Source organism: Anoplopoma fimbria, chromosome 18 (assembly GCF_027596085.1).
Source record: "Anoplopoma fimbria isolate UVic2021 breed Golden Eagle Sablefish chromosome 18, Afim_UVic_2022, whole genome shotgun sequence".
Classification (NCBI taxonomy): Eukaryota; Metazoa; Chordata; class Actinopteri; order Perciformes; family Anoplopomatidae; genus Anoplopoma; species Anoplopoma fimbria.
Genome location: NC_072466.1, coordinates 22945987 through 22969831, shown reverse-complemented (window position 1 = coordinate 22969831; position 23845 = coordinate 22945987). Strand labels below are relative to the sequence as shown.

At 41.1% G+C, this 23845-nt stretch overlaps 1 long non-coding RNA gene across 1 annotated transcript; it reads left to right on the top strand.

The window, feature by feature from the left end:
• Nucleotides 1–881: 881 nt before the first annotated feature.
• On the top strand, nucleotides 882–23260 carry LOC129107483 (uncharacterized). Its single transcript, XR_008531878.1, has 3 exons — nucleotides 882–1033; nucleotides 15625–15762; nucleotides 22797–23260. It is a non-coding gene; the product is annotated as an uncharacterized LOC129107483 (long non-coding RNA).
• Nucleotides 23261–23845: the final 585 nt, after the last annotated feature.

The following is a 23845-nucleotide window of genomic DNA, read 5'->3' as shown; positions in this document are numbered from 1 at the left end:
TGTCTGTGAACACCAGACCAGCACCACTCAACTGGGAAGAGGTCAAAGGTCAACAACCAGGCGTCAGGGAAGATAGATCAAGTAAGGCATTCACATCCGATACCAAAGTTGTGATTTCCTCATACTGTGATTGGGATTGCACGCTTCTATTAGACATCTCTAATAGAGAGAAAAAAAACAAAAAACATAGAGGCAGACAAAGATGTACTGTATTTTTAATCTCATAAAATGACTTATCTGTGCATTCGAAGTGAAAACAAATTGCTGTCAAGAGGAAAATAACAGGATTATAAGTAGGCAAAATCTGTTCCTAAAGTACTTGAAAGTTGTCTTTATAAAGTCAATTACTTCTGGAGTCAAACTTTCAAGAACTCCCAGAACAATCCCCTGTGTTAATGCGTCCACCGTGTCCCTGCTGCTCTCCTTGTTGTGTTTGTTAATTAGTTTGGATGTCTTTTGTGGGGCTGTAGCAGTCAAATAATTAACAATGACAAATAGCTTTCGTGTCCACTAGTGCTTATCCCACCTCCACAGCTGTGGAGATCTTGCTCTTCTGCAACCTGTTTTTATCAGGCCACGGGACCCAAAGCAAAACTGCTAATGCATTAATTTCTAACATGACCTGGCATCGGGCCGAGACAGCCGCTCAGAGAGAGAGAGGGAAAGGGGAGAGAGGTTGGCGGCTTGAAAAACTGCAGTGTCACCACAAGTCCACTTTTAGCCTTCTTGCATCAGGTTTCTGTGTAAGCGCTGATACAGCCCCAGGAAACAGATGTCCTTGTGTGCCTGATTGTAATTATTAATGGGTGAGACTTGCTGGTTTCATCAAAGCCCCGAGCTGCGCGGCGCCACACGCAGGCTTCTTCTCTCTGTGACAGACAGCATCGCTCTACACAGCAGCACAAGTCAGTATCGATCGCAACTTCTTTAGCACGATTGGTCTTAATGTGAGACCAGATAGAGACAGAAAAGTTTGAGTGAGAAAATAAAGAGATGGAGATGGATGACATGATGAAGAAAGTCAACCAAAATGGTAAGTTAACGCTTTTGCTAACTGAATTAAAAGAAAGACTCCAACTAGAACTGGACAATAAAAATAATCTCTCCAATAACTGACAATATTATTTCATTGCAGTTTAAAAAATATGTCTGAATAATATAATCTTAAACTAAATAAAGAGACCATCTTTGCGATGGGATCACACCAGCCAACGCACCAAATTTGGCGCCCTTGCTCGGACATCAGCCATCTTCGAACTCTTAGTCAACTACACGCCAATAAAGTTTTGTAACGCAAAATTGGGTCATTGTCATGACGTGTGGGGTTGGGGATGCAATGACCCTTTTGCTCCCCTTTCTCTGACCACTCCCATCATCTCACTTGGCCAGCATTATGATTTAAACCACCTGCCAAGTAGGCCAAATTGGGCCGGGGGCAAATGGTCGCTTCGCCCCCCTTGTTTACCACGCAAATCTTAAAACTCCACCTTCATTTTGATCACAACTACACACATGTAATGTTTTGTAACTGCATCTTACATGGTTTTGGAATGCTATCCCGGTTTGCTTCCTGCTACATTAGGTATCTCCAGGACCACATTTCGAGTCCAGATGTCCAGAATCCTAAAAGCTGCGCTCATAAATATTTTTATATTAAGAATTGGTCAAATGACTGCATGACATGTAAAAGGGTAGGTGGGACTATTTTCATCGATACACGCTTGGTGCTCTAGTTGGTATTTCCAGCAGCAGGAGGCTTATGTGAAAATGAGTCAAAATGAAGTAGAGTGTGTGTCTTTATGCAATCAAAGGAACATGTCAACATGCTTTTTTATTTCTGGACAACAATAGAGCTCTATGGCACAGACTATGAAGATAGAGCCTGCTTTGATACACACACCATTCTTGACATCCATTAACTGATCATGCTTTAATGATCTAAGGTAAACATATCAGGAGTGAGTTTACATGAGAAATGACTATTTTTATTGCATTGATTGAAAAAAATCATTGTATTGTTTTCTTTTGATTTTAACTCAGATCATATAATGTAGCCTTCACTTTGAAAAACCAAAATAAAATCCAACAATGTTGAGAGAGCATCTTACAATTCATTAGAAAAACATACTTAGTGAAATGTAATTAACATTTAGGGGTGTTTGGGTTGTATGCCATTTGCTGTAGGCTGGCCTGAGACTATCAGTAAGGAAGTAATAGGCCCAACAAGAATCAAGGAAAACAGCAAGAAATGTCAGAAAGGCAAAGCTTAATCTAAAACAAACAGAACATCGGGGATCTCTAAGTTAATTTCTTAGTAAACACCTGTGGGGTCTTTGCTGACTCCTCTTCCCTCAGCCTCAGGCTCGATGCCATTTTACAGTAGACAGCTCATCAAGTTGAGCGTCAAGTGTCACAAAGGTAACTTGACAAAGTGAGGTTAAGGAGTGGCAAATAATACAGATCCTGCATCTGGGTGAAAAGCTGCATACTGTATCTTTAAAGGGAAAGATAAGCACCTCAAACTCCTACTAAAACGGAAACCTATGCCCATTTTTTTGTTCAGCTCAAACAATGTCTCAATGTACTCCGGAGAGCCACAGGGGATTTCTAAGTATAAAGTTTAACATATTTTAAATACATCAGCAGTCCATTATTTTAAAAACAGAATAAAAAATTAAAAAAATCACATGACAACTTGACAGCTTCCTTTGTTCCTTTGTTAGAGATCTAACACTGAGACCGAAAAAGATAAAGGAATCCTGGTTTAGCAACTGTAGATGATTACTTGGCAATGGGGCCAAAGCCTTGGGTGGGCCTGTTCACACAGAGACATTTAGCCTGGGTTAGTGTGAGCTAAAAAAAGTTCCAAAACAGTTAAACTTTTGAAATGTAACACTGCCGACAAAATTTCTTGTTCAGTGTTCGGTTGTACTTGTCCACCCTCAAAATGCCTAACTAAAGGATTCAAACCTCCTGTAAACCAATGGGTGACGTCACTGTGACTTTGTCCTCTCTTTATTTATGGTATATGGATTCACCTGGTGTATGAAGAGCTTTGCCCTTAGGCTCAGCGGCCTCAACAAAGCAGAAAACCCACATTTAGTACCAAAAAAAGTCAGAAACTAAACAGAGAGGTGTTTGTGTATTTTATCAAACATCAGCAACCGTAAGCTCAGCTGAGACATAATATGACTATAATACAGTTCCTCCAGCTCGCCATGTTGCTGGCAGTATGACAAGCGCTGGAGAAAGATTTGAATATTCAGTAACTATTTCATCAGTTAACTGCCATCCTGGCGCCCACACAGAAAGTAATGATGCCTCCGGTCAGTCAGTCTTCATGTGCCTGTGAAACAGGTAGCATAAATTGCACTAACTGTTAAAAAAACTAGCTTTTTTAAGTATTAATTCCTTTTCACATAATTGGATAGGACACCAAGGTGGCTGGCAAATTTTTTATGGAACTACACTGTCAGGAGTGTAGATTGTCTTTTGAGGTGAAGTGATGGTTGAGTGCAAAGTGACAGTGAATCTTGGAAATGGGACTCCTTAGAACATTATTTGCCATAAATTACGGCGAGGATCTCTGCTCAAGGTCAGCTGTAAAAGTGACAGCTTTCAAGCAAAGCAAAGCCCGGTCCAGCTCACCGATCGAGCCAAGATTCCATCAAGAGAGAATCCTCAGACTTTAAAATCCAGTTGTCTGTCCGGCCAATGGCCAGTCTCAAATGGGAGCATGACCCAGTCACATGTGAAGGCCTTTTAAAGATGGTCAGTCTCCAAGCAGACTTGCAGATGACTCATAACCGAGGACAGCCAATCACTTGGCAGCAGCCGTAAAGAGATAAAAGGTTGAACTCTGGGATTGATTTGCTCTGGTGAAAGGTGTCGCTGGGTTTACTGATCCCTCTTGAGCTCACAGTCCATCTACTGTATAGATCTAACTAAGACTATCCATTTTAATTTGGATGTTGATTGGAAAAGATTTGTGAGCAACTTTTGCAGACACTGCTGTAATCATGAAAGATTTGAGTGGCCATTGCATCGACAAAGACTTAATGTCAACATTATTCTAATTAAGTGGCTGAAATCACAGCGCCGTTGATAGAAATGCTGCAAGTTCAATCAGCAAGTAGTTTCATAAGTGCAAATGAGGCAAATGGTTGGAATCTTTTTTTATGAGTCAATATCGGTTATATTGGCCCACTCGGATCGACCAATCTAATTTATAGAGCAGAAATTATGAGCAGTTGTTAACCACAAAGCTTTATGTTGCTCTTGTTACTCTCATGTGCTGCTGAATGAAGCCGACGCTGTACCGTATAATGGTGCATGATCTTATTTATGCATTCAGACAACATTCACGTCAAGGAGCATTATGGGTGAAGGTCAATAGCTCTTGGTCGTTCAGCATTTTTGATGCTGCTATTTTGCAATCTGCTAATCTGCAAAAACGAACGCTAGTCTTTGTTTATGTTGAGTCAACACCTTCAGAAGGAATAGAGCTCTACAATATTTTATCATATTAGAACAGTATTTGTATTTGCTCCAGAGATCTAAATTAAAGTGTGCTGTGAGAAAATGAGCCTACTGTGAGTAAGAACAAAGCTGTAATAGCAGAGGCTCAAAACTTAAACAAAACACTTCTCAATTACCAGTCAGGTTGCAATGGGGACAAAGCCATTGCTTTTTTCCCCTATTTGGTCCAAAATACATTTTAGTGAAGACAATGTCAATCCCTTTCGGCTATCGGACTGACAACAATTTAGCCTCTTGGGTTAATATTTCTTGGGCTCCAGTTATCCAGCGGAAATCTGGGCCTTTCTCATATATGCGCAAGTCATAGTGTACAGTCCACAACATAGTGTATGAGCAAGTTGAGAGAGAGAATGGAGTTGGACATTGTCTAAAACCGGATTGTTTCACTGGGAGCCTATTAGCCAAGCTAATAAAAGCTGGTCAGACGATAGCCGATTGGTTCCAAGGTCGCATTTCAGATAATGCGTTCTGCCTCTTTTGCTCTCCACAAGGACTGTTTACCTGCATTCAACCAAAACATGCACAAAGGTGATTGGTCAGTACTACTCTGACTACTTTTTTCCTGTTGCCTAGAGTAAGAGATCATGACCATGTAAACCGGTGGTAGGCAAACAGTGACACGTGGGCCAAAATATCCGGTCCTCCAACAAAACCATCTTACCCCTGACAAGGGTTGAAGTTTACCAAGTTAATGATCATTCATTTCACTTTTTAGACTACTACAGATTGGTTCCTCACAAACACAAAGAGGTGGAAGTCAAACACGTCAAATACTGTACATCTCCAGTCCAATATTTTTTAGTATTTAGTATAATAGTTTAAACATAAAATGCTGTTAAGCCTCATGACATAGCTGCCCTCATATACAATCCTAAAATAAACCGTTAATGCAATGACGCTGCGCTTGGACACCATATCCCCTGAATAAGCAACAGTGAAACAAACTGTACGCCTTCTAGGGTTACAGGCAGCCATAAGAGGCAAACGGAAAAAGTGAAACTGTCTTTATAACAGCAGCGAGTGAGCAATCTGCTCATTGAAAGCACAGTTGACCGACGTCGGACCTTTCCCCTCTTGTCCTTTTGCCGTTTTTGGTGCGCGGCTGTCGGTGTAAATGAGATCATGCCGTCTGTAGTTCCCTGACATCACACCGCATAGTGTGACCTCTTGATGTGCAGGAGCTTGCCAACAGTTCTGGCTGCCTCGCACTGCTTTAATGAAAAATGTAATCCCTCACTATCTTAGACAGGCACCACCACATTTGCCAACAGTTCGTCAGACTTAGGTGACATGCGTATTCCTCTTCGCGTGGGGGAATGACATGCGATAGCGCCAGGCTTTATTCTGCTTTGCTCCTCAGCCCCCACGCCGCGCCGCTCTTGTCACCAGCCGTCAGGCTGCGCCACCCTTCATGGAGAATAAACGCCATCTACACGCTCCTTTGCTGACTGGCAACAGCTCGTCTTGTGACAGAGCGGCGTGCAACTGCGGGGTGTGTGTGCCACAGATAGGCCAGCACTGAAATTCCCCATAATCATCCTTTGCACCCTTCCATAATGCTGTGTCAGGCTCCCACACTGATTCATGCTAATGATCTCAGCTGATGCAATTTGTAAGGCGCATAGATGCGACCAGTCGAATCTGAGTTATGCAAATGTGTTTCCTCTTTTCTCTTTGTTTGCAGAGTGTCTGTTCTCAAGTGTCTTGTATGCTGTTAGGGTTTGAGGGTTGCAAGGGAAAGGAAGTATTGTTAGCGAGTGAGTATGCAACGATAAGCTTAATCAGGATGTGGTGGATGAACAAGTGGACGCAGACGCAGGTTGTTAGAAATCAATACCTCATCTACCATGCATCAGATAAGACTGGCAGCCTGATAATACTGGGAACATGTGTTAATTACAGGCTTGTTTCTTTTAAAAGGGTCATTTCACCCAAATTAAAAGAGAACATCTTTTCTCACTTATCTTGAGAAAGTGCTGGATTGGGTATCGGTACGCACCGTTCCAATATCACATTATCATAACATTCATCAGCTCATCTGCACAAGAACAACAGCAACGCACGTCACTCGCTACCCGATTCGTCCGTCCTGTCTGGTCCATACTGCACGTATTCAACTGATACAGAAGTGAGATGCCTCGCTCTTTAGCTACTTCCATCATCAGCTCCGGAAAAATGTTGATCCCTGCGTCCGGAGTCGATGAAGGAAGTAGCTAACGAGTGAGCCATCTTGCTTGCTGCATCTCTGTTAAGAGTTTCCCATGTGCAGGGTCAAGTTAGCCAGAGCTAATTTTAAAATCCGTCAAACTCAATAATAAAATAAATTGTTTTTAACGAACTGGTATTGGATCCGTACTTGGATCGGCTGATACGCAAGTTGCGGAAACGGAATCGCCATTGGGTAAGAAATAATTACATTGGAACATATCGTATTTCAAAGCTTCTTTAATGATATTTTAATAATAACAATGGATCAAATTGCTACTTGTGATTCTCATATTGATAAACTCAGAATAATCACCCATCTCTGCAGTTCCCTTCACCCTCTACAGAGCCTTTTAGCATCTTTAAGCCCATGGTTTTGGTTTTAGTTTTACGGACCACAGCTTTACCTTTTTGGTTCATTGTCTCTTCGCTCTCATCAACCTGGTTTCCAGCTGCTTTTTTCAGTGCTCTGAAAAAGCCTCTGATCACTAACTACTCAGCACCGAACAGCAAACAGACACATAGTGGGGAATTTAGTGGGTAGATTGACAAGATATTTATCTCAAGAGTTGGTGGAGACCAAAACAGAATTAATCGGAGAATTACTTAGTTTTATGGAGTGAAACACGACTCCAAATTCATGCTAATGTTGCTCCGCGTCTGATGATATGATTGGGTTGACAGCTTGTTGCTTGACCCACAAGTGGCAAAAAAGTAAAGGTTTGTGTTTGCAGATATGGTCTACAGGTGTAAAAAAAGAATAATATGGCTATATCTTTGACACTGGGTGATCCTGCTGCTGATGCTGTAAGAGGGGTTGGTCTGTAAAAGGGTAACTTGAAACTATTCAGGATTATTCGGCTAAAAACCCATAATTTAGAGAACAGCTCAGTGACCAAACTTTGTTTTTCCATCATTCAGTCCCCTCCACAGTAACGATCAACTCTTTGCCCACATTCTCTAAAAGAGACACAAATTGCTGAGGCACTTCAGAGGAGTCTGCATGATGGTAAGAGATGACTTGCATCCCCAACCCCCCTACCCTCCCTGCCAGGACAGATGTGAATGCTTTCAAAGCAACTGCAAGTGTTCATTAGAGATAAGGGAGTTTGTCTGCCCACGTAATTGCCCGGCTCCTGTGGCAGACTGTATGTGCCAGTCAACCATTACTACCATGACAGCGGCCTGCCAGGATGCAGCAGCTGCTCTTGTTCCCTGACATTTAGACCCATTTAAGCTCATTAGAACTAAGAAGCCAGCAGGGCCTTTTGTGTTTGCCTGTTTTGCTCACACAGGAAATAAATGAGTGGCAACTTTAAGCAGTCCTTTTCGCCTGTGTTTTAAGCTGTGGTTCAACATGTCGTGAGTGGCAGGCGACAGTTAGGAAAACGGGAAAATGTGAGCAAAGAACAGAAGTCCTTGAGCACAATAGAAACGCTGGGTTGACAATGGACGTGGAAGCGCCACAAAGGGCCACAAACTTTGGAGAAGCGCTGCCTTCCTTTCGGCACCCATGTAAATCAATCTTTACAAAATTGTAGTCTTGTGCCCCAACTGGCACTGACTCATAACATACCAATGCCTGGAAACACACTGTTGTATGTAAAATTGGAGTTCTCATTTAATACTAGTTAGGGGGTAACATCTGGTTCTGAAAAGTGAAGCCACTGGGGAAGTGCCTTAAACTTGCCTTCTTTCTAATGGCCATCAGGGGGCAACTCCTCTGGTTGCTAAAAGAAGTCAGAAGGTATAGAAGTCTATGAGTGAAGCAGGAAATGCTTTAGGGACAGGATACCTTGTGACTGGTCGTTACAACAGCGTTGTCCTGTTTGGGTATTGTCCTGTTATCATCTTCACTTTTGAGTTTATGAAAGTGAATTGCACCATCTTGGTTGCCTAAAAATGTGGCTGTTCTAAGCTCCACCTCTCATGTCACTTCTGGTTCCAACAAAACCAAAATGGCCAAAGCCAAAATGCCAAACTCAATGCTTCAAAACCGTAGTACACTAACGAATAGGCTATGTCAACGATGTGACTACGTCTGTTTATTATAAAGTCGATGATAATAGTTAGCTTATCAATAGTGCCACATAATGTTTGTATATTATTTTTGATTATCCTAATATAAGCCAAAACTAGCACACCTTAGTTGTAGGTGGATGCTAGGCCTCTCTTTGGTCATAATCAATTTGGAGTTTTGTTTCCATTTAAGCTTCACAATTATCGTATTCATTGAATTTTACCAGTGTGGCATTTACAGTGGGTACGGAAAGTATTCAGACCCCTTTAAATTTTTCACCCTTTGTTTCATTGCAGCCATTTGCTAAAATCGAAAAAGTTCATTTTTTTCGCATTAATGTACACTCAGCAACCCATCTTGACAGAAAAAAACAGAAATGCAGAAATTTTTGCAAATTTATTAAAAAAGAAAAACTGAAATATCACATGGTCATAAGTATTCAGACCCTTTGCTCAGTATTGAGTAGAAGCACCCTTTTGAGCTAGTACAGCCATGAGTCTTCTTGGGAATGATGCAACAAGTTTCTCACACCTGGTGATGAGCAGTGCCTGGTTTTCTCCACACATACCGCTTAGAATTAACGCCAAAAAGTTCAATCTTGGTCTCATCAGACCAGAGAATCTTATTTCTCATAGTTTGGGAGTCCTCCATGTGTTTTTTGGCAAACTCTATGCGGGCTTTCATATGTCTTGCACTGAGGAGAGGCTTCCGTCGGGCCACTCTGCCATAAAGCCCCGACTGGTGGAGGGCTGCAGTGATAGTTGACTTTGTGGAACTTTCTCCCATCTCCCTACTGCATCTCTGGAGCTCAGCCACAGTGATCTTTGGGTTCTTCTTTACCTCTCTCACCAAGGCTCTTCTCCCACGATTGCTCAGTTTGGCTGGACGGCCAGGTCTAGGAAGAGTTCTGGTCATCCCATACTTCTTCCATTTAAGGATTATGGAGGCCACTGTGCTCTTAGGAACCTTGAGTGCTGCAGAAATTCTTTTGTAACCTTGGCCAGATCTGTGCCTTGCCACAATTCTGTCTCTGAGCTCCTTGGGCAGTGCCTTCGACCTCATGATTCTCATTTGTTCTGACATGCACTGTGAGCTGTAAGGTCTTATATAGACAGGTGTGTGCCTTTCCTAATCAAGTCCAATCAGTTTAATTAAACACAGCTGGACTCCAATGAAGGAGTAGAACCATCTCAAGGAGGATCAGAAGAAATGGACAGCATGTGAGTTAAATATGAGTGTCACAGCAAAGGCTCTGAATACTTATGACCATGTGATATTTCAGTTTTTCTTTTTTATAAAAAAAATAATTCTACATTTCTGTTTTTTTCTGTCAAGATGGGTTGCTGAGTGTACATTAATGCGAAAAAATTATGAACTTTTTCGATTTTAGCAAATGGCTGCAATGAAACAAAGAGTGAAAAATTTAAAGGGGTCTGAATACTTTCCGTACCCACTGTAAGTAATATGACTTATGCCTGCTTGACATTATTGGAGGCCGTAAATAGCAGATACAATGGGCAACATTACCATCTGTAATTTTAGGATTTAAATTGTCCAGAGGATAGAGGGTGGTTTGTGTCGTATGAGAAATCCTTGGGCGGTTACCTTTTTAGTGTATGCTCTGATGTTGATGGTCGTTTCAAAGAAAACAACGGAATCAACAAATGAGGAAAAATCTGGTTCTGCATTGGGACACTTATATATAATCAAATTCGTATGTCGACCTTGAATATTTGACCATTAGAATCACCAACAATAAATATGCAAACAAAAAATCAATGGAAGGAGTACACAAAAGTTCTGCTCAACTTACTGATATTTAGACTACATCAGCTTGCATGTAATTACATAAAACATCTGCTCCACCACCTCCTTTCTCATGTGCTCTGACCTCATTCATGAAGTTAAAATTAGCGAAGGCTGACTCAGAACTGCTGCCCTTTGTTTTTGATCCAACCATGTTTCAGTTAAAAGTATTAAAACTCAAGTTCATACTGTAATTAATCTGCAATTAAATCATCCACCGAACAAATTTTCCTGCCAGAGACCCGGCACTTAACAAGGCTAAATGAAGTGTGATAGAGACAGGATGTGGGTTGAGGAACAATACTGATGGTGTTAAACCTGCTAAGTTGGAAACACTTTGCTCACTAATTTTTCTTTAAAACTTGAGTATGAAATATTGTAGGATTTGTTAATTGAGTCTGATATTACAACATTTATTCTCTGTGATGGCAGGGACCCATGTCTTTGTTTCTAGCACAGAAAAGGTAAAGAGCGAGAAAGTCTGCTAAGAGTTAAAGGGAGGGATGGGAAAACCAAACACGGAACTTCTATTCAGTGGACTGGCATTGCCATTCCCTGGTGAAACCAAAAGTTGACGTGACATTGACCTTCAGTGGGGACATGCTTTTTTTTAATCTCGCCTTGTAGCCCTGTGTCAAAATATAGTTCAAAGACCTTCACAATTTCTGATGTTATGCTTACATGGTGCATATTCCTTATATAATCTGTACTTTGACAAACTACACAGCAAACCTGGAGCTGTGTAATATTCCAGCATAGAAATACTGTTCATATTACAGAGAAAGAGGATAAAAGGACAGTGTATTTTGGTGAATTAAAGGAATTCGTTTTTAAGGATTTTGCTATTCTACAGTATTGTTGTTTCTATTTATATTTGTAATTGAAGAGGACACATTTTGGAAAACTGAATACCTTCCCAACAAATGAATAACCCATTGATTGAATATTTAGGTCCAGCCGTGTTTTTGTTTTTTGTGGATATCACGTAAAAGTAAGAGTCGAACAGCATAACTGCGGTTTTGCACTCTGCGGCTCATTTTACAGCATGCTTGGGAAAAGGAGTGATTCAGTTGGTTGCAATCTGCAACCACACTGCTAGATGCCACCAAACTGTACACCCTGTCCCTATATACAACATAAATCAAGCAACTGTCAAGCGTTTGTAGATTGACTTTGTTAAAAATGCCTTGAATTAATGGAAACAATACTTTGGAAACTAGTCAGCAGTACTTTAATAGTCCAATTAGTTTAGGTTCAGCAGTTCCTGTTGGCTGTTGAGTGTCTGTAACAGACACAAAGTTTTATCTGGGCACGCAGGAATAATCTATGGGAGGCGGGACATTATTCTCCTTTGCAGCCAACAAGACAGCTGTGTTTTTATGTACAGAAATTTTGATGAGTGCAACTTTAATTCTATAATCCTGGCATTTTTTCACCCGTTTAGTAATAACTTATAGAGAGTTCAGAGAATATTTTAGAATCCTTCTGTCTGGTTTCATTTTAAAAGTGCCTGTTTAAATGACATACTGTACAGCTCTGCAAAGTTTCGCAGTGGATCATTTCAAAGAGAATATTTCTACTGTTTTGAGACGGGCTGGATCCATCCTCCGGCTCAGAGTCTCCAGGGAGAGCCAATTAGCTTGCTTTTCTCGTCTTTGATCATCCGAGCTGAGATGGTGTAACGTCATGCCACACTCAGGTGCTGATGAGATTATCTCCTTTGTCGGTGTGTAAAGGCAGACATTGAGAACAGATCTCATCCGTCGTATTACGGCCAGGTGTTCCATCGTGTCGCTGCAGATGAAGAAGATTCCAACAGCAAAAACAAGAAACGCAGGCTTTTGAGCTTTGAAGTGGATTAAAGGCCGTGGTTACACAGGACGCATTAGCTGTCAGGTCTGTACGGCCAGAGGTTAAATCTTACTCACATTGGAATCCGATCAGCCAGACCACATGGCGAGGTTTGGACATTATGTGGGCACATCTAGACAATTTTTTCAAAGTAAGTCATCCCCCCACCCCCACACACACACACAAACACACACACACCCACACACATACATGGGAGTTCAGAGCAAAGGGAAGAGAGGAGGGAAACCGACGCTGGAGGACACCTGAGAACCGATGTCCGAGGCGTGTTCACTTTCTGGTAATAAAAGCACAACTTTTTCCTGATTTTTTAGTTAACACTTTTATTGTGAAGAATTTATAGGAAATAATATGTGCTTAACAACGACTTAGCGGAGCTTTGTTAGCGGCTATTCTACAATAAAACAAGTCTACTAATACTGCAATGACGAAGAGTAAGCAGCAAAGTTGATGGAATATTAGTGTGAAGAATTTAACGGAAATAAAATGTGTTTATCCACCATTTTACAGCCGCTCCTTTTAACCTGAAATCAGATTACTATCAGATCAGGCAATGTGGACGCACATATGCTCACAAAATGACATTAAAATGACAAGTGTTACCCCGGCCAGAGAGAGGAGTGAGCGTATTAGAAAAGTCTCAAAAGACGGAGTGACTTTGCTGAGCTGCCGTAAAACAACAACGTTGTGGCTCCGTGCCCCTTCCAGAGGACTTCCAGGCCATGGCTGTGTCCTCCTGATGTAAGCGCCATCCATAAAGATGACAGCAGCCCTCCAGGAGATGCTGAGGGTGGTGGTGACTGGAGGGACACAGGAGGAGAGGCTTGCCCTAGAATAACCAAGCTGTTCAGGGGTTTGACGGCAGCGCTCACTGATAAGAAGTGGCAGGGGGAGCTGCGGTCCTGTTGGCAGCAGGCAGCGGGCACCGTTTGGCATAAACTGCACTCGCTGGTGAGGTGGCGATAACTTTAGATTGCTGAAATCATCAGGCGTGAAGCTCTGTAAATGGACATCAACGGGGAAAGATAAATGGTGATGACTAAGCGGGCCAAAGCTGATGCCCTTCCCTGCCTGAAGGATGAAAACCTCTCCTCTAAGAATGAACTTCCATCAGGCTATGTACGAGGCGTGTCACATCCTGTGGGCAAAACGGACTAAATATGAGAAAAATAAACCTCATTGGGTTTCACCTTAAAATAGTTATTTTTCACCGGCGGGAGGGGGAGGACAAGAGGAGTGAGCCCCCCCCACGGTCCCAGATGAGGTGTTATGACAGCGGATTTAATAAAGCACGAAGAAGTCGTTAATTAGTAATGCGGCGCCGTGTTGACAAATAATGCGGAGGAGAGCATCAGCAGAGTAAATCACGTCGACGTGAGGCAGCCAAACATCAAGCCACTGAACTGCAGTCGGATGTTATTTCAGTGAGGAAAGCTCAGCTCTGGGTGCTGTGTACAGTCATGCATCACTAGCGGAGGGAGAGAAAGTCACAGACAGACAGACAGACCCTGCTGTGGAAACTAAAACAGTATGGAAATATAATGCTATAATGACTAATACTAATGTGCATTTTTTTAAAGGAATAGCACAAAGTTTTGAAGAACATGTTCATTTCCTTTCTTTTTTAGAGTGAGATGGAAAGATATCGATCTGTGTCTGTGTGTGAAGTACAGAGCTGGATTTCGGATGCAATTAGCCTAGCTCAGCAGGGTTTTTTCTCTAATGTATTCCAAGACCCGGCAGACCTAAATTTACTCCCAGCTAGGCTTAAACATCAGGGAATTACTTATATGTAGATGTTTTTTTTAACCAAATTGTCATATTAACTTTTTCAATGCAGAGGTAGCATATTATTTTACCTGCAACAGTTGTATTAATTACAAGCGGCACACGCGGGTATTTTGCTGAAATTGTGCGAAGATTAAAAGTAGTAGGCCTATCTATCGTGTTTGTGTTTTTGCTGTGGATTGTGCATAGCAATAATCCATTCACTTAGAACACAGACATTTTGATTCTATTTACGGCAATACCATCTTGCATGCAGTGTGGGAGTCGCAGTGGTCTGGTCTTGGTCTTTACAGTCTAGCCCTGCCTTGGTCTTGGTCTTGAGTTGGTCTTGACTTCTCAAATTCTTGGTTATAGGTCTCAACCACAACACAGCGAATATAATATCTGCAATCTCTGGTTGTTGAGCTGACAGTGGCTGGTTGGAACATTTAAACACATCGCACATCACAAATTTTTTCAAAAAATGACTTTTAGGCTCTAAACAAAGACATCTATTACTATCTGTGGTTTGACAGAAAAAGCTCATGTTAAAAGGGAAGAAAAAGGCTGACAGAGGACGGCAGAACTTGGCTTACATAAGGGGGCAGCTTGTGATCTATGGTTTGCTGTTGTACAGGCCTGTGCTACACCCATTGTAATGGGATCCTGCTGCGCCCACATCCCAATGCCAAGCTATGAACCATGAAAATAATAATGAGTCAAGTTGGCTTCATAAAACTTGGCTTCTTTGGTTAAAGAAAGAAGAAAAGAAATTAGGGTTTTCTGCTATTTCACAGGAGCTCATCTGCCCATGGCTACTCGCGCCACCGGCTTATTTACAGCCGAGTATAAAAATGCATTCCAGTGATCACAGAGCTCATATAAACTCTGCCTCATAACCCAGTCCTTGATCGTCATCCATTTGCTCTGTGCCACACATGCAATGGCATTGAAGCAGCGCTTTATGTGCGGCCCATGTCACATCTTAACAGATTTATTTATAACTTCCTCTTGCTTCGTGCCGAGTGAACAGCAAAGATGTAACATACATTACAGAACGGCTGAGCTGTAGCTTGTACAGGGTTAGACCACCCTACCCAATTCATCACAGAGTACAAATCTTCACCAATTACATGGACAGTAAATGTATCACTGACAAGCCTGTTCATTACTAACTACCTTTAAACATATAGAAGCTGCATTTTCAACGCTGTAGCAGTTATTAGCCCAGATGACTAGCCGTGCTAATGAGCTGCCGTGTTTGGATGGAGATATTTTTTAAATACCTTTCTGTCAACGGAGATAAGCGAAGAATCATGACATTCATTTCCTTAAATGGCAAAACCCATTATTGTGACAAAAAGCCGATGAGCACGCTGCCCTCAGCTCTTACCCTCTCATTGTGTGTCGGTGTACAGTGTAATCCTGGGGAAGAGGCTGATTCAGCACCTTGGACAGCAGCTATGGCCTTGCATGATTCTTCTTCCTCTACTTCAACATGAGCCATTATCCTTGGCAGCTGGTGTGAGCTGCAGCCACTTACGGACCCAGAAAAGGTTTGCACAAAATGTTTCTTCTTATGTTTAGTCCGTCCGGACTTACTTAATGAGTCGATTAACAATTTTCTGATTTTAAGAATCAACACGAAACTATAACACGCGTTTAAGGGAAGGTTTTATAAAAAAATTAAATAAACTTTAATATCATTCAGAAATTGATTTAAAAGGATAATTCCTGTTGATTACAACATCCCATTGTGCTTAAAGTCATTGCTGATATGTGGGAATATGTTGACAATGCTACAACAACATCAAAATGGGCAAGAAACTCAAGGTCCTTTGTTTTTTTCTGGATTGTATTAAATGCTCAACTGCAAGTGATGTTTACAGTAGACAGTTTAGAGCTTTGATTCTCTTCCTGAACTCGATTGGGTCCGACCACTGGGGTCGTGCCAGGCTGTAATTTCATAAAATTCCCCTTGTTGTAAATAGTATTAAAAGCATTCATGTTTAAGTAAATTACTTGCCAAAAGAAAGACATGACAAAAATGCTGCCTAACTTGTTAACACATGATATATTCACCTTGTGTTAGTTGAATGCAAGAAATGAAAACTCACATGGAGAAAAACATGAATGCCCTACGTCACATTTAAAAGATTGGTGTGCTGTTGCCTTTCAGCCACAACAAACACTTGACGAAAAAAATCTTATTCACCTGACAAAAACAAAAAAATAAAAATAAATTGGAAAGCTTATCCTGGCAAAATCCTTGTTTTTGTTTTTTCCTCACTTGCCTCTCAGGGCTTCTGTAGAATTCAGCAGAAAATCTATTATTCACCAGAGACAGAGGGACATGGATATAGTGAAAGAAAAGTCAGACAGAAGCAAACTGATAGAGGTAACCCTCAGGATGTTTCCCTCTGAAGGTAAACAATTCTCTTCTTATGGCTGTAAATGCAACAAAGTAGGAATGATATCCTTAAAGGCAGGATGGTGCAATCAGTGTCGATGATGCAACGCTGCGGCACATATTTCCCACCTCAATGCAAACGACCGCATAAGTTAACAAAGTCACAGGTGGGTTCATTATGTGGAGCATGAAGGTGTTAGCCTCATTAAACAGAAGTCAGATCAGTGGAGTGGAAAATGATCGTACCGCTGGGACTGTGGGCGTTCACTGTGCAGCATATTCATCATGGTGCCAAGAAAAAGAGAGCTGCTTCTCAGCTTTAGAGACGAGTAAAACGTGTAAATATAAGGAGGCTAACGCTTTGAATACAAACAAGAATTCAGTATATGATTCATAAAGAGTGGTGACCTCTCAAGGTTCAGATATAAGTATAAATCACCCCTCTCTGTTCTTGATTCGTGTCAATCTTTGGCTGTACTATGATAAAGGCAAAGAGCCTGGAAAATAATCATACAAAAAAAACACAATTATTTAGCCAGATGCTATCATTACCATGCTAACAAACTCACAATGACAACGCTATGGATGCTAAGCGGTTATACTGTTATAACCTGCTAGCGTGTTAGCATGCAAAAATGTGCTAATTAGCACCAAAGATGCTCTGTAACAAAGATGACGCAATAGGCCTACAAGCTCCGCCAGTGGTTTGAAGTGGTATTCCTGTCTCCTAAGTGGGCGGGGTCATGGTGTATTCGCCTCTCCCCCCAATGCCCCCACGCCATTTAGTAGAAAGCTGATACGCTTATATTTGCATAATGTATTTGTATTTTATCTTGCCAACATTATATAGTTACACAGCTAACAGCCATATTTAGAATTATGAAAATTAGTTAGCTAGGAAATTGTCATGGTTAGCTGTCAGATCTCCTCAGAGTGTGTTGTTGAGACAGAGGGTACATCCCGAGTCTCTTAAATTGCCTCCTCGATTCCCTCACTTGCGTCGTTTCCCAGGCGACCAGGCGAGGAGAGAGGAAACGAGGAAATGTGTTTTAAGAAACATGAGACGTCCTTTCTGAAGCGTCACGTGAATCGACGTCTGTTTCTGATGACGGCGTCCGCTGATCACAGCTGATCAGCTGTCAGTCAGCTTTAACAGCTGGAGAGACTTTTGATTTTATGTCTGCACACATGATCACTGTACTAATATTAATAAAGACACAAAGTAATCATCACTGTACTAATATTAATAAAGACACAAAGTAATCATCACTGTACTAATATTAATAATGAAACAAAGTAATCATCACTGTACTAATATTAATAAAGACACAAAGTAATCATCACTGCTAGAGTATAAATGTATTTCTCTCCGCAGCCTGTTACCTGTTTAACAAACTGCACTGAGTATTTATACTGTGTTCTGTGTATTTATACTTTGTTCTTAGTATTTATACTGTGTTCTGTGTATTTATACTGTGTTCTGTGTATTTATACTTTGTTCTTAGTATTTATACTGTGTTCTGTGTATTTATACTGTGTTCTGTGTATTTATACTTTGTTCTTAGTATTTATACTGTGTTCTTAGTATTTATACTGTGTTCTGTGTATTTAGACTGTGTTCTGTGTCCAGCTCATAAGTGCAGCGCACCGATTTCTACCGGCGAAATGCGTTTGTCTTATTAATTAATTATTAACGTCTGTATGTTTTGAAATTCGGATTGTGATGTCATTATTAAATAATCCAGAATATGATTATGTTTTCTCCTAAACTCTGGAATTAATTTATTAGGCTCAATGTTTCGGTGTAAATTGGAATTACATAACTCATCTAACCTGACACTCAGGAATTATCAGCCTCATATGAATGAATGAAAATTAAGATAAATTATGTAAAAAGTGTTTCTACTGACAAACAGACAAACTCTCCAACTCTTTTCCGGTTCAAGCGAGGATTGAGGATTGAGGAGCGAGGAAACGACAAATAAGAGACTTGGGATGTACCCAGAGAAAGGTCTTGAACAAACTAAATTTCTTTCCAAATTTGTCCGTCAGAAAAAAAATGTTTTTGTGCCAGAATACTCAGATGATATGGGCCTTGTAAAATAATGGGTCCAACATATACTTTGGTGACTATGGAGCAAAAATAACTCCTTGTATGGTTAAAAATAGATGTTTTAGGATTAGATTTAGATTGTGTGCATGTCTCAAAGAAACCAAGAATGACTGTTGTTAGGTGCCAACAGAGGTCTCTGGTATTTAAGTCACACGATCAAAAGTTGTAGATAGTAACTTCCTGGTTGAGGTACTGTCAATAGCGACCCCGATATTTATTATTTACTCACCCACAAAACATTTTTTAAAGGCAGCTCTTAAAACTACGGCCTACACCATGCCATACAATTGGTGAAGTGCAGACTTTCCTCTGATTGGTAGCAGATAAAAGGATTCAGCCAGTGTCCAGCTGAAGAGGCTCAAACAGCTTCGCACTGAAGTCAAAACTATCTGCACTGGAAAACAAAAAAGTAGAAAAGTACCTGGGACCAAAAGCAAGTTGAGTCAAGTTGAGCCAAACCATGTAGTGGAAACGAGGCCTTAGATTAGACAGATAAAACGGTACTTATTACAACCACAACAATTCACTTGTCAGGAAGCAGTATAGCTCAACTGTTTGCTGACATTGCTGCCACAGGACAATCTTAAAATTTACCCTCAACCAAAACCTTGGTGTGTCCTGCATTGTATTCCAGAGTCTAAAGTCTGCTAATGTACTAAGGAACAGCCATGCCGTTATCTTTAGCCTGTTCATTTCACTAAAAATCTCATTACTATCTCAACTTCACCATCTAAAAATCATGCTTCATACCAGATCATGCTGGTGAAGGCAGCGTTCTCCAGACAAACCGCCCACTCATTTCTCTTTTGGATACAGTCACTTTATGTGGGTGTAAAAGTTTTTACCGTGACTGGTTACACCCGAAACCAGAATTTAATTTGGGGAAATTAGGGCAAATGTAGAGCAATACCATTGGAGGGAATCAGATATTCATCTGTACTGCAGCCATACTTTGTGGTTTCGCATTGTATAATGGGTCTCTTTTTTCATAAAAATCTTGCCTAGTGCAGAATTTTTGTCAAAGAGAGCGATGTGCGGGTCAGTGGTCTCTGCTGAAGATAACCACTGAAGGTCGGGACATTCACACACGCATTAGATGTACTGATCCAGGCAGTCGCTGCAGCGCTTCAGAATGGATGGCCCTGCTGCGCTCATCTGCGATGCAATCCCTGCGCGACAATCCCCCCCCTCCCACCTTCTCTTACTCATCTCCATTGTGCTTGTGAGGCAGAAGCGGCACCTAATCATGGAAAATACCAGCGTGCCCTCAGCCCGATGGAAAGTGCAGGGGGAGATTGGAGAAGGACACTCGTGACCTGTGAATGCATTTGTTAACCCTGAGGCCAGTTGCTCCAAATAAACTGTTATTTTAAACAGCTAGCCCCCCCCCCCCTGTACTGGCCCCCACTTCCACCTCCTATTCCACCCATCAAACACCACCCACACTTTAATGTTGGTATCCACACTCACTAGTGGCAGTGCTGCATCTGTCTTTAACTGTAAACTACTGAGAGACCCCACTAGGGCATTTAGGATTAAGTGTTGATCTAAGGGTATAGGGATCATCAATCACAATTTCTGGGCTTTGGGTATCGGCTGATACCAGGTACCGATCCAAGTACCGATCTGATACCAGTGTTTCATCAATAAGCTGTATGCCTCACTGTGTGGAAGTGACTTGGATCATACTTTTGTGCACAAGGCAACACAGGATTTACTTAAAAATTGCTTTCCTAACGCTGTAAAACTAAATGTAACAAATAAATATATGCGCTACTTCCCGAACACTTGCATCTTCATTGAAACCTTACTATTTTAAACCCTTCCGCATACCCTTCCCCTCCCATATCCTAGTTTTGAACAGTGAAGCCAATGCTGACATGCCTTAAAACTCTATGCTCTTTACTGACCAGCAGGGGGCGACTCCTCTGATTGAAAAAATAAGTCAGATTGCATAGAAGTCTATGAGAAAATGAGCCTAATTCTCACTTGATTTATGACCTCATTAAACATTTTAAATGTCAATTGCTAGTTTCAAGTTTTCTTCAATACAACATGATGTTCATTTAGTAAATTATGGTCAATTTAGAGTAAAATAGACCAGAAAGCAGGTTATGCATTAGGGTGGGGCTACCTTGTGATAGACAGGTCACTACCATGGCATTGTCCAGTCTGGGAGTTGTCTGTGTTTTCGTACTACAACTTTAACCCTTTCACAGTGCATTTACAGTTCATTAAAGGTAATTCCAACATTTGGCCACATAAAACTTCAGCGTTATGTTGCACTCTCTCATATAACTTTTGGTTCCAAAAAAAACCAAGATGGTGGCTGCCAAAATCCAAGATGGCAATGGTGAAAATGCGGAACTGGGTGACTTCACAGCCGCAGACCATAAGCCAATAGGTGAAAGCTACAGTAACTACGTCCCCTTCTTAAATACAGGTTATGATTTTAAATGGTAAGGTTTTAGGTAGAGCGCTCGTCCCGCTTCCACTAGGGTTGGTGGTTCGAATCCCGGCCTCTACAGTCCACGTGCGGAGGTGTCCTTGAGCGAGACACCTAACCCCAAGTTGCTCCCTGGGCGTTCCCTAGCAGCCCACTGCCCCTCAGGGATGGGTTAAATGCAGAAGACAAACTTTATGTATATATGTATGTTCATGATCAATAAAGCTGACAATTATTACAATTACAATTAGTATGTGTAGTGTAGGGAAGTAGTGAGTGTATTACAGGATAAATGAGACGTGGATTATACTGTAAAACATATGTGCGAGTTTGGAAGATGTGACAAATCATGAATAATTATGATATTTTTATTACGTATAAAATTGTATGCTGTACTAACACCTAAGAAGCCTTCACCAGTTACTTAACAGGAGGTGATCAAGTGTGACATGTGTGCTGAGGGAGCGAAACGATGTGGAATGGAAGGCTCATCGCTGCACTTTGTGCAGGTGAGGGGGGGAAACAGAAAGAGGAGACTCAGCAGAACGAATGAGAACTCAGTGTTTTCTTCCAGCACTGTATAATTGCAGCCTCAGAGATCCAGCGAACAACCACAACTTTCCTAGAAGGGAGCTTCGTCCAGGCAGAGAGTCTTCATGTGCTCTTCCCCATGTGTGACCAAACACAAGCTGGAAACAAACCGGCTCAGAGCTCATTGCGGATTTCTTTTTTTGCAGGCTGTTCCCCCCTCCCCTAAGGCCAGTAGAGCAACAGTATTGAGTCAGAGATATGGCAGGCATGGCAGCAGAACTGTGCAGATAAAACATCTAGGTTATGTCCTGGCGGATGTTCTGTACCCTGACTTGAAACACATTCCCACCTCATTCTATCTTGTGACAAAAAAAACTAAAAACTCTTGATGTATTGTGAGGAGGAAGCTGTCCTGAGGGTATCACGGAAACATTTCCATTTTCCAACTTCTCTTATTGGTGAAAACTGAGAGCAAAAAAAAACTGAAGACATTATTTTTTTGTCTTTGGATTTTCCATATCTCAGAAAACTGGAATCCAGCTATAGTTGGCTGAATGTTTAGAAAGAGGATTATTTCAGTGTTTACAAAGAGCACTCAGGAAAAGGAGAAATACTGCATGGTTGATTTTGAAATGGCTCTGTGAATTTTGCTTAAGACTTCTGCAAAGACTCAACATTAGTTTTAAAAACATGATTTAATTAAAAAAAATGAATTTTATTTTATTAATTTTATTTAAAACACAATTTATTGTACAGGCATTCCCAAACCTGTAACATGTAATATATGTATATATTCAAGCAAAAATGAATATGACAAATAGCTTTTGCTCTCAAGTTTCTGATCACCTTTACATTTATATTTCACTTCAAGTGGTCTTTCCAAGTCCAAAATTTCGCTTCAGTTCATCCACCTGTTTCTAAACTGGATTTTGTATTGTATACATAATCCCCCCCTTCCCAAGCGGTCTGGCTCATGATTACAGATGACACAGCTAATTGACAAAAAAAGAGGGAAAAAAACTGTCTCAGCCCAGATCTGTCATAGTGGAACATATTAAATATTAATAGGATTTTCCTATTTTGTCTGCAGAGCGCTTCCAGTTTTCCCAGCCTTCATGGCCTTTGACACATCCTTTATTAAATCCCTTTGAGCATTTAAAACGCGGACCTGAATGCAGAGCTGGAGGACCGACCTGAGAATGCAATAAACCTGCGAGGACTGCTCCTTTCTTTTTTGGAACGGCTGCATGCTTGGAAATGAATCCAGGAGCAAAGGCAAGATGTGAAATATTTATTTTCTGCACAAACTGTGCATCACTGGGCCTAACCTGTGAAACTGCTGCAACGGAAAAGTTTGCAGATCCAATGGGGAGTTTGTGTGGTCCCCCTGGGACCAGACCCCAGTAGCTTGGGGTTTGTGCTGGATGAATGGGAGTTACTACAGCTAACAGCTTACTGAAGGTCCATGTCCTGGACTCCTGGCCATCCAGTCCCCTGGAGGCAGGGAGGACTAAACAAACATACAAGTGGTTTTCTCGTTTCTGTCACTTTAGATTTAAGCCAAAATGTACACGGACATACAGGATTTGGAAAATGGCTAACATAAACAACCTTTGAATCAAACTTAAATAAGAAAAAAAATCTGTTTTATTATAATATATGTATACATACTGTCATTTGATTGGAAAACATACTGTTGGAGGATTTGGAAAACCCCCAACTTTAAATAAACAAAAACTCAGAAGAAAAATGTGCCATTTTTCATCTTTCTCCCTAATCTTTTTGTCTCCACTGTAACTCAACAAGAGAAAAAATATATATTAAAGCAATCCTTATAACACACGATCAACTGTTTACATCAAAGAACAAACACTGATAACCGCCTGACATCTCTAACTCTAATGACGGCGTCATTTGCTCTTATCACATGAATAATTTAGCTTGCCGTTAAATGAAAGTCTCTCGGGCGGCGTCTAAGACGAGCCACACAAAAAATGGCTCCATCCTGTGCTTTTTATTGTCCCCTGTGGCAATTAATCTAAAGGGATTCACTGACCTTTGACATCAAGCTGATAAAAGTCGAAAAAGATCACTTAACCACTCTGGTGCGTTCCTATTTTTTCCCCCCAACAGACAGCT